Genomic DNA, 10,612 nt, shown 5'->3' with positions numbered 1-10,612 from the left:
AAGGTTAACAGGAATCCTTCGCGCAAGATATCCCATTCGTTCCTGCCATGGCAGAGCTCCGTCTCTGTATACCAGTTCATGGGTATATTATCCAGGGTATGACAGAACATGTGTACCCACTCAGGTTGTGGCTCTTCCCCATAGACCTTTTTCCATTTTGCGAGGTGTGTGCGTGGATCATCTCGTCCGTCATACCTGTCTTTTAACCACATCTGAGGTTTTCCAAATCGTAGGCGCATCATCCTTCGGTAGTCGCATCAGTCCTCAAAACTCTTATGGTGCGTACCCCACCACCTTGCGGGCGTAGCGTACAATACCCATTTTAGAGCGTCGAAGCACTATTGTTCTGGCACTTTTCTTTCAAATTTGTTCAGGAAATCATCCACTTCACCTAAACTGTCATACATAGGCAGATCCCTTATCTCTGTTGTGACACAGCACAACGATCTTGTCATCATGTTACAGTTGAGCGTGGTTACCTCATGTAACCATTTCTGTCATCATTCAATCTCTTCATCAAAATCTGATGTATAGGAGATTTCATTCTCTCATGAGATTCAACCATCCATGGTTTGATTTACCCAGTCTTGCTCATGCACAGTTATCTTGTAGATGCAGTCTAGATCATCGTCGTTGTTGTAGTCACGCACTGGCTCTGTGTAGCGCGATCCTTCCACAGGGTCTAAAGGTACCACTACGCATAGTGACTTTTTCTCAAAGGTCATCTTGTGCTTCTTTAGATTTATCACTCCATTCATGTCAATGGCCCAATCTATTCCTAGTAGTGTGGGGTAGGGATTGCTGTCATCAACAATCTCTATTACTTCAAAATCTACTAGCGCACTTGCTCCTTCGATATCTACTGTGATTCCCTACAGTCTCCCCATAGGTAGGATCTTTTGTTGGTTCGCCATTTGTAGTTGAATAGGAGACCATTGCAACGTAGGCTTGCGCATGTGTTCCCATGTCTGCTTTGATAGGACTCTCGCGTCAGATCCTAGATCCAAAATTACTTGATCCATCTCATATTCCCCGATCTACGCGGTTAATCTCATCTCCTTTCCTGTTCACGTCGTGTGTTTCTCGAGCTTCCGGACTATGCATGGTTCTCCTAGCGTGGTCCTAGCGCATCTAGTTATGAGTTCCTGCAGCCCCTTTACAGCCTTGTTGTCGTACAACAGCTTCATGCACGTCTCTAAGAACGTAGTGAGTATCGATGGGTCCATTTCCAGTTATAGTCTATCCTTAACTCCTGAAGTGGTGGCATCTGCGAAGCTCCTCTTAGCTTCCATGAAGGTCTCCTTAGCGCGCTCCAAATCAAATTCTGGTTCCTTCGTTGGAGCCTTGCGAACCCAAGTAATTTCTTCAGGTTACTTGCCTTTGTCATCCCCTATCATAATCCCCCTCTGGAGCACGATATTCACATTAGGGTCTTCCTTGCGCTGCTCAGACCTCATCATTTGCAGGTTCTAAGTCGGGGGAGGCTGGAGTGCTCCTTTATCGCGCAACCTCGCTATCAATGTGGGACAATCCTCCATCTCATGATCAAACTACATACAATATAATCATGATGGTCACGTTGGATTTGTACAATCACGAGCATAATGCCCTAGCCCTTCGTAATTATAACATATTAGCTATCTGCGACCTCTTCCTAGTCCCACTTCACCTCGGCCTCATCCACGCCCCTGAAATCCAGTGCGCACCATTCCTGCATTTTGATCGAGGGGCCGAGTTTCAGCCTAAACTCTGTAGGTAGGAGTTTGATCCATCATCAGCTCATAACTTCTACAGGTGTGCTCATCATGTCCCACTGACCTACAAAAATTATAGAACAACTGTTGTTAATTCTGCATATACTTCTATAGTAGATGGCAGTTATCTGTAGCATGCTTTCCTCCTATCTGACAAATCGCACACCATAATGCAGGCACCATGCTCAGTCCTGCTTGTTCCTCCGGTCTCAATGGAATTGGTCCTCCTCCCGCTAGGTAATTCGCGAACATTGGGCAATGGTCCTTGTCATGTCCCTGGCCTTTGCACTTTACGCACCATACCTCCTGGCGCACTTCTGGGTGAGCTATCCTATCTTGTTTCAATCTCTGCGTCTCAATGCACAAGTTTTTCAACTGTGCGTGGATGTATTAAACTCCCAGGTTAGGATCTTGTATCGAGGTCTTGTGCAGTCTCATCATGATCTTCAAGGCCTCGGCTTGAGTGGTTAGCCTCTGTTGTGACAACTTGTTCCTTAGATGCGGCGTTAGCTATGCTACAAACCATGTGTGGTGTTTCCCATCCATCAAGGTCATATTAGCTTCATGAATTGTACACTTCAGTCTTTGATCCAAATGCCAGGGAGTATCGCCTGGAAGCATTTCGATTTCCTTAAATCCGATGATCGACTGCATCTTTGACTTTGGCCTGCTAAATTCTTTGTTCAGTGCAGTTTGGATATCCGCAATCCCTACATTAAAATTGTCATTGGAATGCTTAATTTACCAAGTCAGTGTGTGATCCTGTAGAGCACTGACTAGCGTTGCTTTCTTTATATTATCATATGTGACTCCCTGCGCTTCCCATACAACCCTTATCACGAACCAAAATTGGTCCAGATCTTCAATCCCTACTCCCTTGAACACTGGCAACTTTATCGCACTTGCCATATTGAACTATGGTGGCGGTGGAGGTGGTATGGGTGAAGATGGGGGTGAAGATGGTGAACCTGGCGGTAGTGTGGGTGGGAGTGGTATGCGCAGAATTCTTTGCTTTATCAAACTGATTGCACTACTTGGTGAAACCTTCACGAGCTCTTCCTTGCTTTCTCGTGGAGGTGAAATTAAAGGGCTAGTTTATAGTTATGCGCTACCTTCGTTTCTATAGATCCTCCCACTCTGCGTATCCCCAAACATCAATTTATTCGCATAACCCATTTTTCACATAGTAGCATTTTAATTCAAGTGTTCAAAGATTTAACGTACTTACCTCGCGGTCCCTTGAGGAAGTGTCGTTCTGCCTCGCTATAGATGACTGAAGTATCTACCGTGAACTCGGTGATGAATCCTCCTATAATTCAATTGAGCCAGTGATCCATAGCATGTGCGATCTTATCTTAAGATGCTTCCAGTCTACGCACCAATTCTAGAGTCCACACACCTTCCTTGACTGTTTGCTAGCTTCACGATCCACTCATACAACTTAGTGGGGAAGGATGCAAATAAAATTTCGTAGATCTCCGTATACAAGTAGCAATCTAACCACTCTTCCTTTAATAGTCACAAATTCCTATTTTCCTGTACTGCGAACTCGTGAATTTTTCTGTCCAACTAATCTTCAATTCCTTTCTTTGTCAAATTCCAGTGATATGACATTAGACATCTCTATGCAAATCCCAGTCCCAGCAACGAAACCATTTGTTGACTTGTTGGGGCCTGACCCAGGTTCAGATTTAGTTAGCTAAACAAATCCCGGTACTACTGGCCCTTTCGGCAATAGTCTGCGGAGTGCGGACTGAGGTCTCACCCGAAGTAGTATGGGAGGGTTCTAGAACCAGGTTTTCGCACCCTAGAGATGTCTGGGAAGTTCGACTGGTCCACTGTTTGTTCTTGCGCGCAGGTTGTTTCATGCACTTCCCTGTCCCTTGCGGCCAGATGCACTGCCTTCGCACAGCCCTGCCCAAGGGCTGTGCGCTGCGCTCTATGCTATTCTCCGAGATCGAGCTTATATTCTTATACCAGTTAGTTATCTTCACGTAGATAGAAGCCTTGTATTATATTTATTTATACAACACATTCATATAAGTTTGCACAACGCTTAAATAATAAACTTACAAATCATACCCAGTAACACATAAAGTAGGAAAAGACACACAGAAATATTGTAAAAACTTTTCTTTATTGATTTTCCCTTCAGTTATGGACTCGACCCACCTTGCACACTCATCTGCAGGGGTCTGTGCACTCAACTGCAGACTACTAGGCCTTTGCGCACACAGTTGCAGAGCCTTCTCCTACTCTATGACCCACAGAAACACTTTACACCTTGACTCAATCACTTAGAGTTCTCATGCCTTCTTAGTTCTTCCTTCTTAGTTATCTTCTACATTAGAGCCTCGCTCTTATTTATACAATCCCATGGTCCACGGACCATGGGTAGGTCGATCCAGCTGAAATTACATTACAAAACTAGGGTGGACAACCCTATGACTCTATTATGACTTCGCGCCCACAATTCGCGGAGCTTTTACAAAATACTTGGTCAAAACTTGGGCTTTAAGCCCCAAAACATGCCTTGGGGGGATTCCATGCTCAACACCATGGTTTTCGGATCACGGTATTGTAATAGATAAGACTATAAAGATGTATCTTAGTGAGTCTAAGGGGTTTAATTTCTTGATGGATGAAATACATTTGAGTCTGATTTTGTATGATCTTTCAATATTCAAGTGAAGGGGAAGGCTCTTGCAGCTAAGTGCATGGAGACTATGGTAACTCCATAGCTGAGTGCACGGGCCCTTGTAGTTGTGTGCATAGGGCTAGGAAAGTTGTATAAGGAAGATCTAAATTAATAAAAGATATTTGAAGTAACTCTGTATCTAATTTTATGCACTTGCTTATTTTCTGTATTTTCACGCAATCGAATGAAATTTATGTGTATTTTATCTTAACAACTCCGCAAAGATTGGGATTTGAAAGTTATATGTTATTTTATGCATGATTAGATGTTTACATGCAGTTTATAACCTTCTTTAATTGAAAATCACTTAAGTTCATGAATTCGGGTTCGTGAAGGTCAGATCGGAACTAAACCTGCAGGAAACACCTTAAGCCACATCACATAGTTGTTGGGTGCAGGTTTTGTGCACATTTTAAACACCCTTTCCCCCCCATCCAAGACCATTTCACCTCTAAACCTATGGAATTCATATCATAATTACCTCTTTCCCAGTTATAAGAAACCATTTTTGTTATGACATATTATTTTTCCATTTTTGTTAAATATTAATAAGGTGATATCTTTTTTATGGCTAACCAAGGCAAATATGGAAAATTTTCTTTGGCTCTGTTTCTTTCAAGTGATGCTCCAAATTCCACGCCCAAAGGATAAACAATGGTTTGATAATTCACAAAGGGGTTTTGAATACTTGTTGTTTCAGACCATTGTTGTTATGCCCCAAATTGTTGTTACACCTCAAGCATTGTTGTTACATCTCGAATTGTTGTTACACCACGGGATGTTGACTACATCACAACTGTCTAGGACCGTGGGTATTCCATAGGATAGTTATCGTAAAGATTGCATTATCTATGGGCAGCAAAGGAATCAAGGTAGTTGCGATTTTGAGAAATGATGTAACAACAATAGGCCTTGTATTTAAAACCTGTTGTAACGATTTCTATTCTCTCTAGATATTGATCAGCATGAGAATCGTGATATTCTCATGACTGATTGGTTTCTTATTTTGGGCATGTAAATATTATAAAGGGTGTAGGAATTTACAAGGTAAGTTCCTCAGACAGAACACCAAAGGACATCGCTCATAAACAGATCACAGATCAATACACCAGTATTCTTGACGTGGTTAAAACCCTTAAGGAGGGAAACAATCCATGGCTTGAGCCAACATGACCACTACAGGAAATTTATTAATAAAAGAATGAAGATTTATATAAGCTTCTCTCATGAACAGTTACCCTACAAATGACCCTCCATGCTCTTTAAATAGAGATCATGGACCAATCGGGTGTTAACACACGGATCAAGTATCGGTAATATCAAGGAGAGAATGAACCGTCGGATAACTTCATGTCTAGAACATATCATGACCGTCAGATTGTAAGTTACAAAAGTACATAATAAAGAAACACACTTTACCTAACTCTACACTAGACCAAGTTATACTTAATTATTTCCTATGTATCGGAATATCCTAACATCCGCCCTTAAGAACAACTTGGGATACGATTGAAGGATGTACAAATATGACACAATAGGAGAAGGAAGAAGGAATTAGAGCCTATCCCCCCTTAGTGACAGATTCCTAAACTCCAACCATAAATCGAAGTTTAGTAAACTTCGACTATGTGAGAGCCTTTGTAAAGATGTTTGCAACTTGATCATCTGTTGAACAATATTGCACTTCAAGAACATGGTCATGAATGAGCTTTCTGATGAAGTGCATGTGCAGTTCAATGTTTTTTCTACGTTGATGTTGGACTGGATCTTTGCATAGTTGAATGGAAATTTGATTATCACACCAAAGTTTAGTCGGATGCTGTTGCTGAAAGCCAAACTTTGACAGGATCTGACGAAGCCACATGGCTTCCTTACTAGCTTCTACGACACCACGATACTCTGCTTCTGCTGAAGAAAGATAAATGGCACTTTGTTTCTTGAAAGTCCATGTAATAGGTCCTGAACCAAGAGTGAACACATAACCTGCAGTAGACTTCCGATCATCAGGGTCCCCAGCCCAATCGAAATCAGTGAAGCCAACCAATAGAGGAAATGCTTCTGCACTGCAATGAATCCCAAACTAAATTGTACCTCGAACATAACGAAGTATTCTTTTAGCTACTTTCCAATGACTTTCATGTGGGTTTTGCATAAAACGAGCAGCAAGGCCAACAACAAAGGAAAGGTCAAGATGAGTATGGGTCAGATACAAAAGTTTTCCTACAAGTTGACGGTATAAGGTAGCATCAAGTTCAGGGGAAGTACAAGTGACTAAAAGTTTGGCTCCAGACTAAAAGGGAGAAGGGGCTGCTTACAGTCTTCCATGTGAAAATGGCGTAGAAGATCACATGCATACTTGAACTCGGAAAGGGAAATACCTTCCTTGGATTGCAAGATTTGAATACCAAGAAAATAATGCAAGTGTCCTAAGTCTATCATTTCAAACTTCTTTTTAAGGCTAGACTTCACATGGTTTATAAGGTTGGGATCACTACCAGTAAGGATAAGATCATCAACATAAATAAAAAGAATGATAAGAGACTTGCCCACTTTCTTGGTGTAGATAGTGTTGTCAGAATGACACCTAGAAAAGTCAGTTTCTAAAAGAAAGCTATCCATTTTGGCATACCAAGCCCGAGGGGCTTGATTGAGACCATAAAGGGATTTCTTAAGCCGGCATACAACATTGGAGTCTGTTTGTATAAAGCCAATAGGTTGTTCCATATAGATTTCTTCACGCAAGTTCCCATGCAAGAAGGCAGATTTAACATCCATCTATTGGGTTTCCCATTTGAAAGAGGCAGCAAGGGAAAGAACAAGGAGGATAGAGTTCATTTTGTCAATAGGGGAGAAGTTTTCAGTATAGTCAATGCCTTCAACTTGGGAAAAACCCTTTGCAACAAGACGAGCTTTATGTTTATCAACTTTTCCATCTAGTCCATACTTGGTTATGTAAACCCATTTTCATCTAACAAGTTTTCGTCCCTTTGGAAGAGGAACAAGATCCCATCTATCATTTGCCAATAATGAATGATATTATTCATTGATAGTTGCATCCCAATTTGGATGGCCTGAAGCTTCTGCAAAGGTGTCAGGATCATAATTCGCTGAAGATTGAGCCAGTAAAGAAGAGGCTTTATCGAAATGAGAACGTGTATGTCGCTGATTTGTAGGATCATCGACAAGAGCACCTGCTGCATCCCGAGTAGCACAGACCCATTTTGGAATCTGAGGAGCTGAAGGAGGATCATGAGAAGGTGGGGGAGGATTTTCATCCTCACTTTCATCATCTGAAGAAGAAATATTTTCAGAAGTAGAAGGGATAGAGAGAGGTGGCACATCCGCCGAACTAGGCTCATAGGCCGATATATTTTCAGCAAACTTTACATCTCTTCTAATGATAAAATTTTTGGACTTAAGTGCAATAAGTCTATATCCTTTGACATATTCAGAATATCCAACAAAAATACATTTTTCACTCTTAGGTTCTAAAGCTTTATGTTTCTCATCTGGAATATGGGCCCATGCTTCACTTCCAAAAACAAAAAAGTGACTTACATTTGGTTTAATTGATTTCCATGCTTCTTCTAGAGTGATATTCTTTAAAACCTTAGTAGGAGTGCGATTTACTATGTAATTTGCACAGTTAATTGCTTTTGTCCAAAAATTAAGACTAAGTCCTTTATATTGAAGCATACAATTAGCCATTTCCTTTAAGGTGCGACTCTTCCTTTCAGTGACACCATTTTTTTGTGGAGTATATGGAACAATATGTTGCATTTGAATTCCATTCTCAGTGCAAAAGTTGATGAATTTTTTGTTAACATATTCTCTGCCATTAGCAGATCTTAGCTTAAGAATTTGATGTCCAGATTGTTCTTCAACAAAGGCCTTAAAGGCCAAGAACATGTTAAATACTTCACTCTTGAGTTTTAAGAAGTATACCCAAGTGCGTCTGAAGAAATCATCAATGAAAGTTAAGAAATACTTGTAGCCAGAGAATGAAACAACTGGAAGTGGACCACATAAATCACTATGCACAAGCTATAAAGGGGTTGAGGCATGCCAAGAGGCACATTTTTCAAAACTACCCTGATGTTGTTTTCCGAGTACACATTCAGAAAAAACACCATCTCTGCAAGATACCATTGGAAGACCTCTCGCCATATTTTCTTTACATAGATTCTTAAGGGAGCGATAGCTTAAGTGACCAAATCGCTCATGCCAAATTTTGTTCACTTCATCATTATGAGAAACAAATACCGAGGGAAGATTTGATGACCCAAATTTGTTAAACTTATACAACCTTATAGAATCATCAGTGTTAACGGGAAAAGTGTCTATTCAGAACGACCCTATCCCACTAAGGTGTGACAGTGACCTTAGAAACAAACAGAGAAAACTACTTTTGTATTCTTCTTTATGAACTATAAACAAAGAGAAATAGGATGAACCAACCTGTGTCTTGTGCTAGTCCTTTGATCCAATCTCTCTCTTCTTTGACAGCTTCCAGCTACCTGCTTCCTTACTTGCCCAGCTTCACCAAGTTCCTGTAAGATCACAGAAGAAGAAAACTACACAAAGACATGGATTTATATTCATAAATAGCTTAGGATCAGATTTAAGCTAAACATACAAATGTAACAAACATCAATGATACACAAGCATGTAGGAGAAACTAAAATAGTTTTATTGATATAACAAGAAGATCCAGGAGGAGTTACAATCGATGATTCCTGATCCAGCATCAACCTCCTAGCAAAGAAGCCCCTCTTCACCTCCAACAAAGCATAAATCACCCAATACTCTGATATCTATCTCAAAACCAACAGCAATTCTTTGCAATGTACAATATTCCAGCCTTTGGATCTCTTGGTGAGGGATCCATATATAGATGTATGCAAAGAGGATGAGTCAACTCATGAATTGATTAGTGGCTTCTCTATATCAGTTCTTGCTTCCACTTGGAGACTGAGAGCCTCTTACTCATCCCTGGTCAAATTCAGTGAGGCAAGTGTCATTGGAGAAGATTCTGGAAGCTTCCATTGTCTCTCCACCTCGTGGAATGACTCTGCCACTTGTCATTTCCCGCTCAACGCACCCTGGTAGTGCATTTAGGTGCGTTTCAACGCACCTAGCTAGTGTATTTGGGTGCTTTGCAACGCAGCTAGCTAGTGGAGTAGCTGAAATGATCCTGATTTGACTAGTTCTGAGCAGTTTCTGGTGGAGAACTTCTGGGAGAAGCTGTAATTTATTGACCTTGTCCCTTTAGGAGTTAGAAAAAAACTTTTAGGGACTTAGGAGCCCTTGGTTTATGGACATTTCATGCTTAGAGCTGTAAGGCACAAAAATGTCTATAACAGTTGCCCCCTAAAGTATGAGGCCGTTTATCGGGTGAAATGATTTATTAGGAGGATCCGAAGTTCTTTCAATGTTGGGAGGAGACCTGTAATAAGATACAATACAATACATTATCTTCATACTGTTTTCATGATCTAGCTGAGGAGGGCATTCCCATGCTCAGCTTTAGAAATTCATTTTCATGTACATAGGACAGACAATCGTCTGATGGTGGACTGATGATTCTGATAGAGCCATCATCCTTTTGGTAGGATGATTATCTGTGCTGTAATGCTGTACATTTCAATGTATTTATTTTCCTGAATATATATCGCAACCCAGATGGATGAAAGTAGATCCGAGATCTTGAATCTCGTCCGATCTTCAGTCGATGTACAAGTCAATCCATGTGAGAAATGTTTTGAAGTCGAACATGGAAAGACATCACTTGATTACCAGTCAATGATGTAAACTGTTAACAAGCGCGAGAGGAATCACCGATAATGATAATGACCCTCAAGGTACTGCAGTACAATTCACGTGGTGTGAATAAAGGACTTGGCGTCGAACACCACGCAAAATCTTTCGGTCGAAGTTCATTGATGTATACCTGTCGCCGGAAGTGAGAAACTTGCCATTGAGGCATGCAAGCTTCAAAGTACTGAATGGGTGTTCCTAGATCAACTTCTTGGATAATAAGCTGATGTCGACAAGAAGTGATCCATCAAAGGAGGGCCTTAATGAATCCCACATCAATGACGCGGAACGGAGCAAATGATTTTGATGTAGGTGAAAATGATCTGATGATATATGGTTCAGG

The sequence above is a fragment of the Pinus tabuliformis genome, chromosome 5_1 (genome assembly GCF_031772625.1).
Source record: "Pinus tabuliformis cultivar Carrire ecotype Pingquan chromosome 5_1, CPIR1, whole genome shotgun sequence".
In the NCBI taxonomy this organism is placed as follows: domain Eukaryota; kingdom Viridiplantae; phylum Streptophyta; class Pinopsida; order Pinales; family Pinaceae; genus Pinus; species Pinus tabuliformis.
This window is presented reverse-complemented; position numbering follows the sequence as displayed.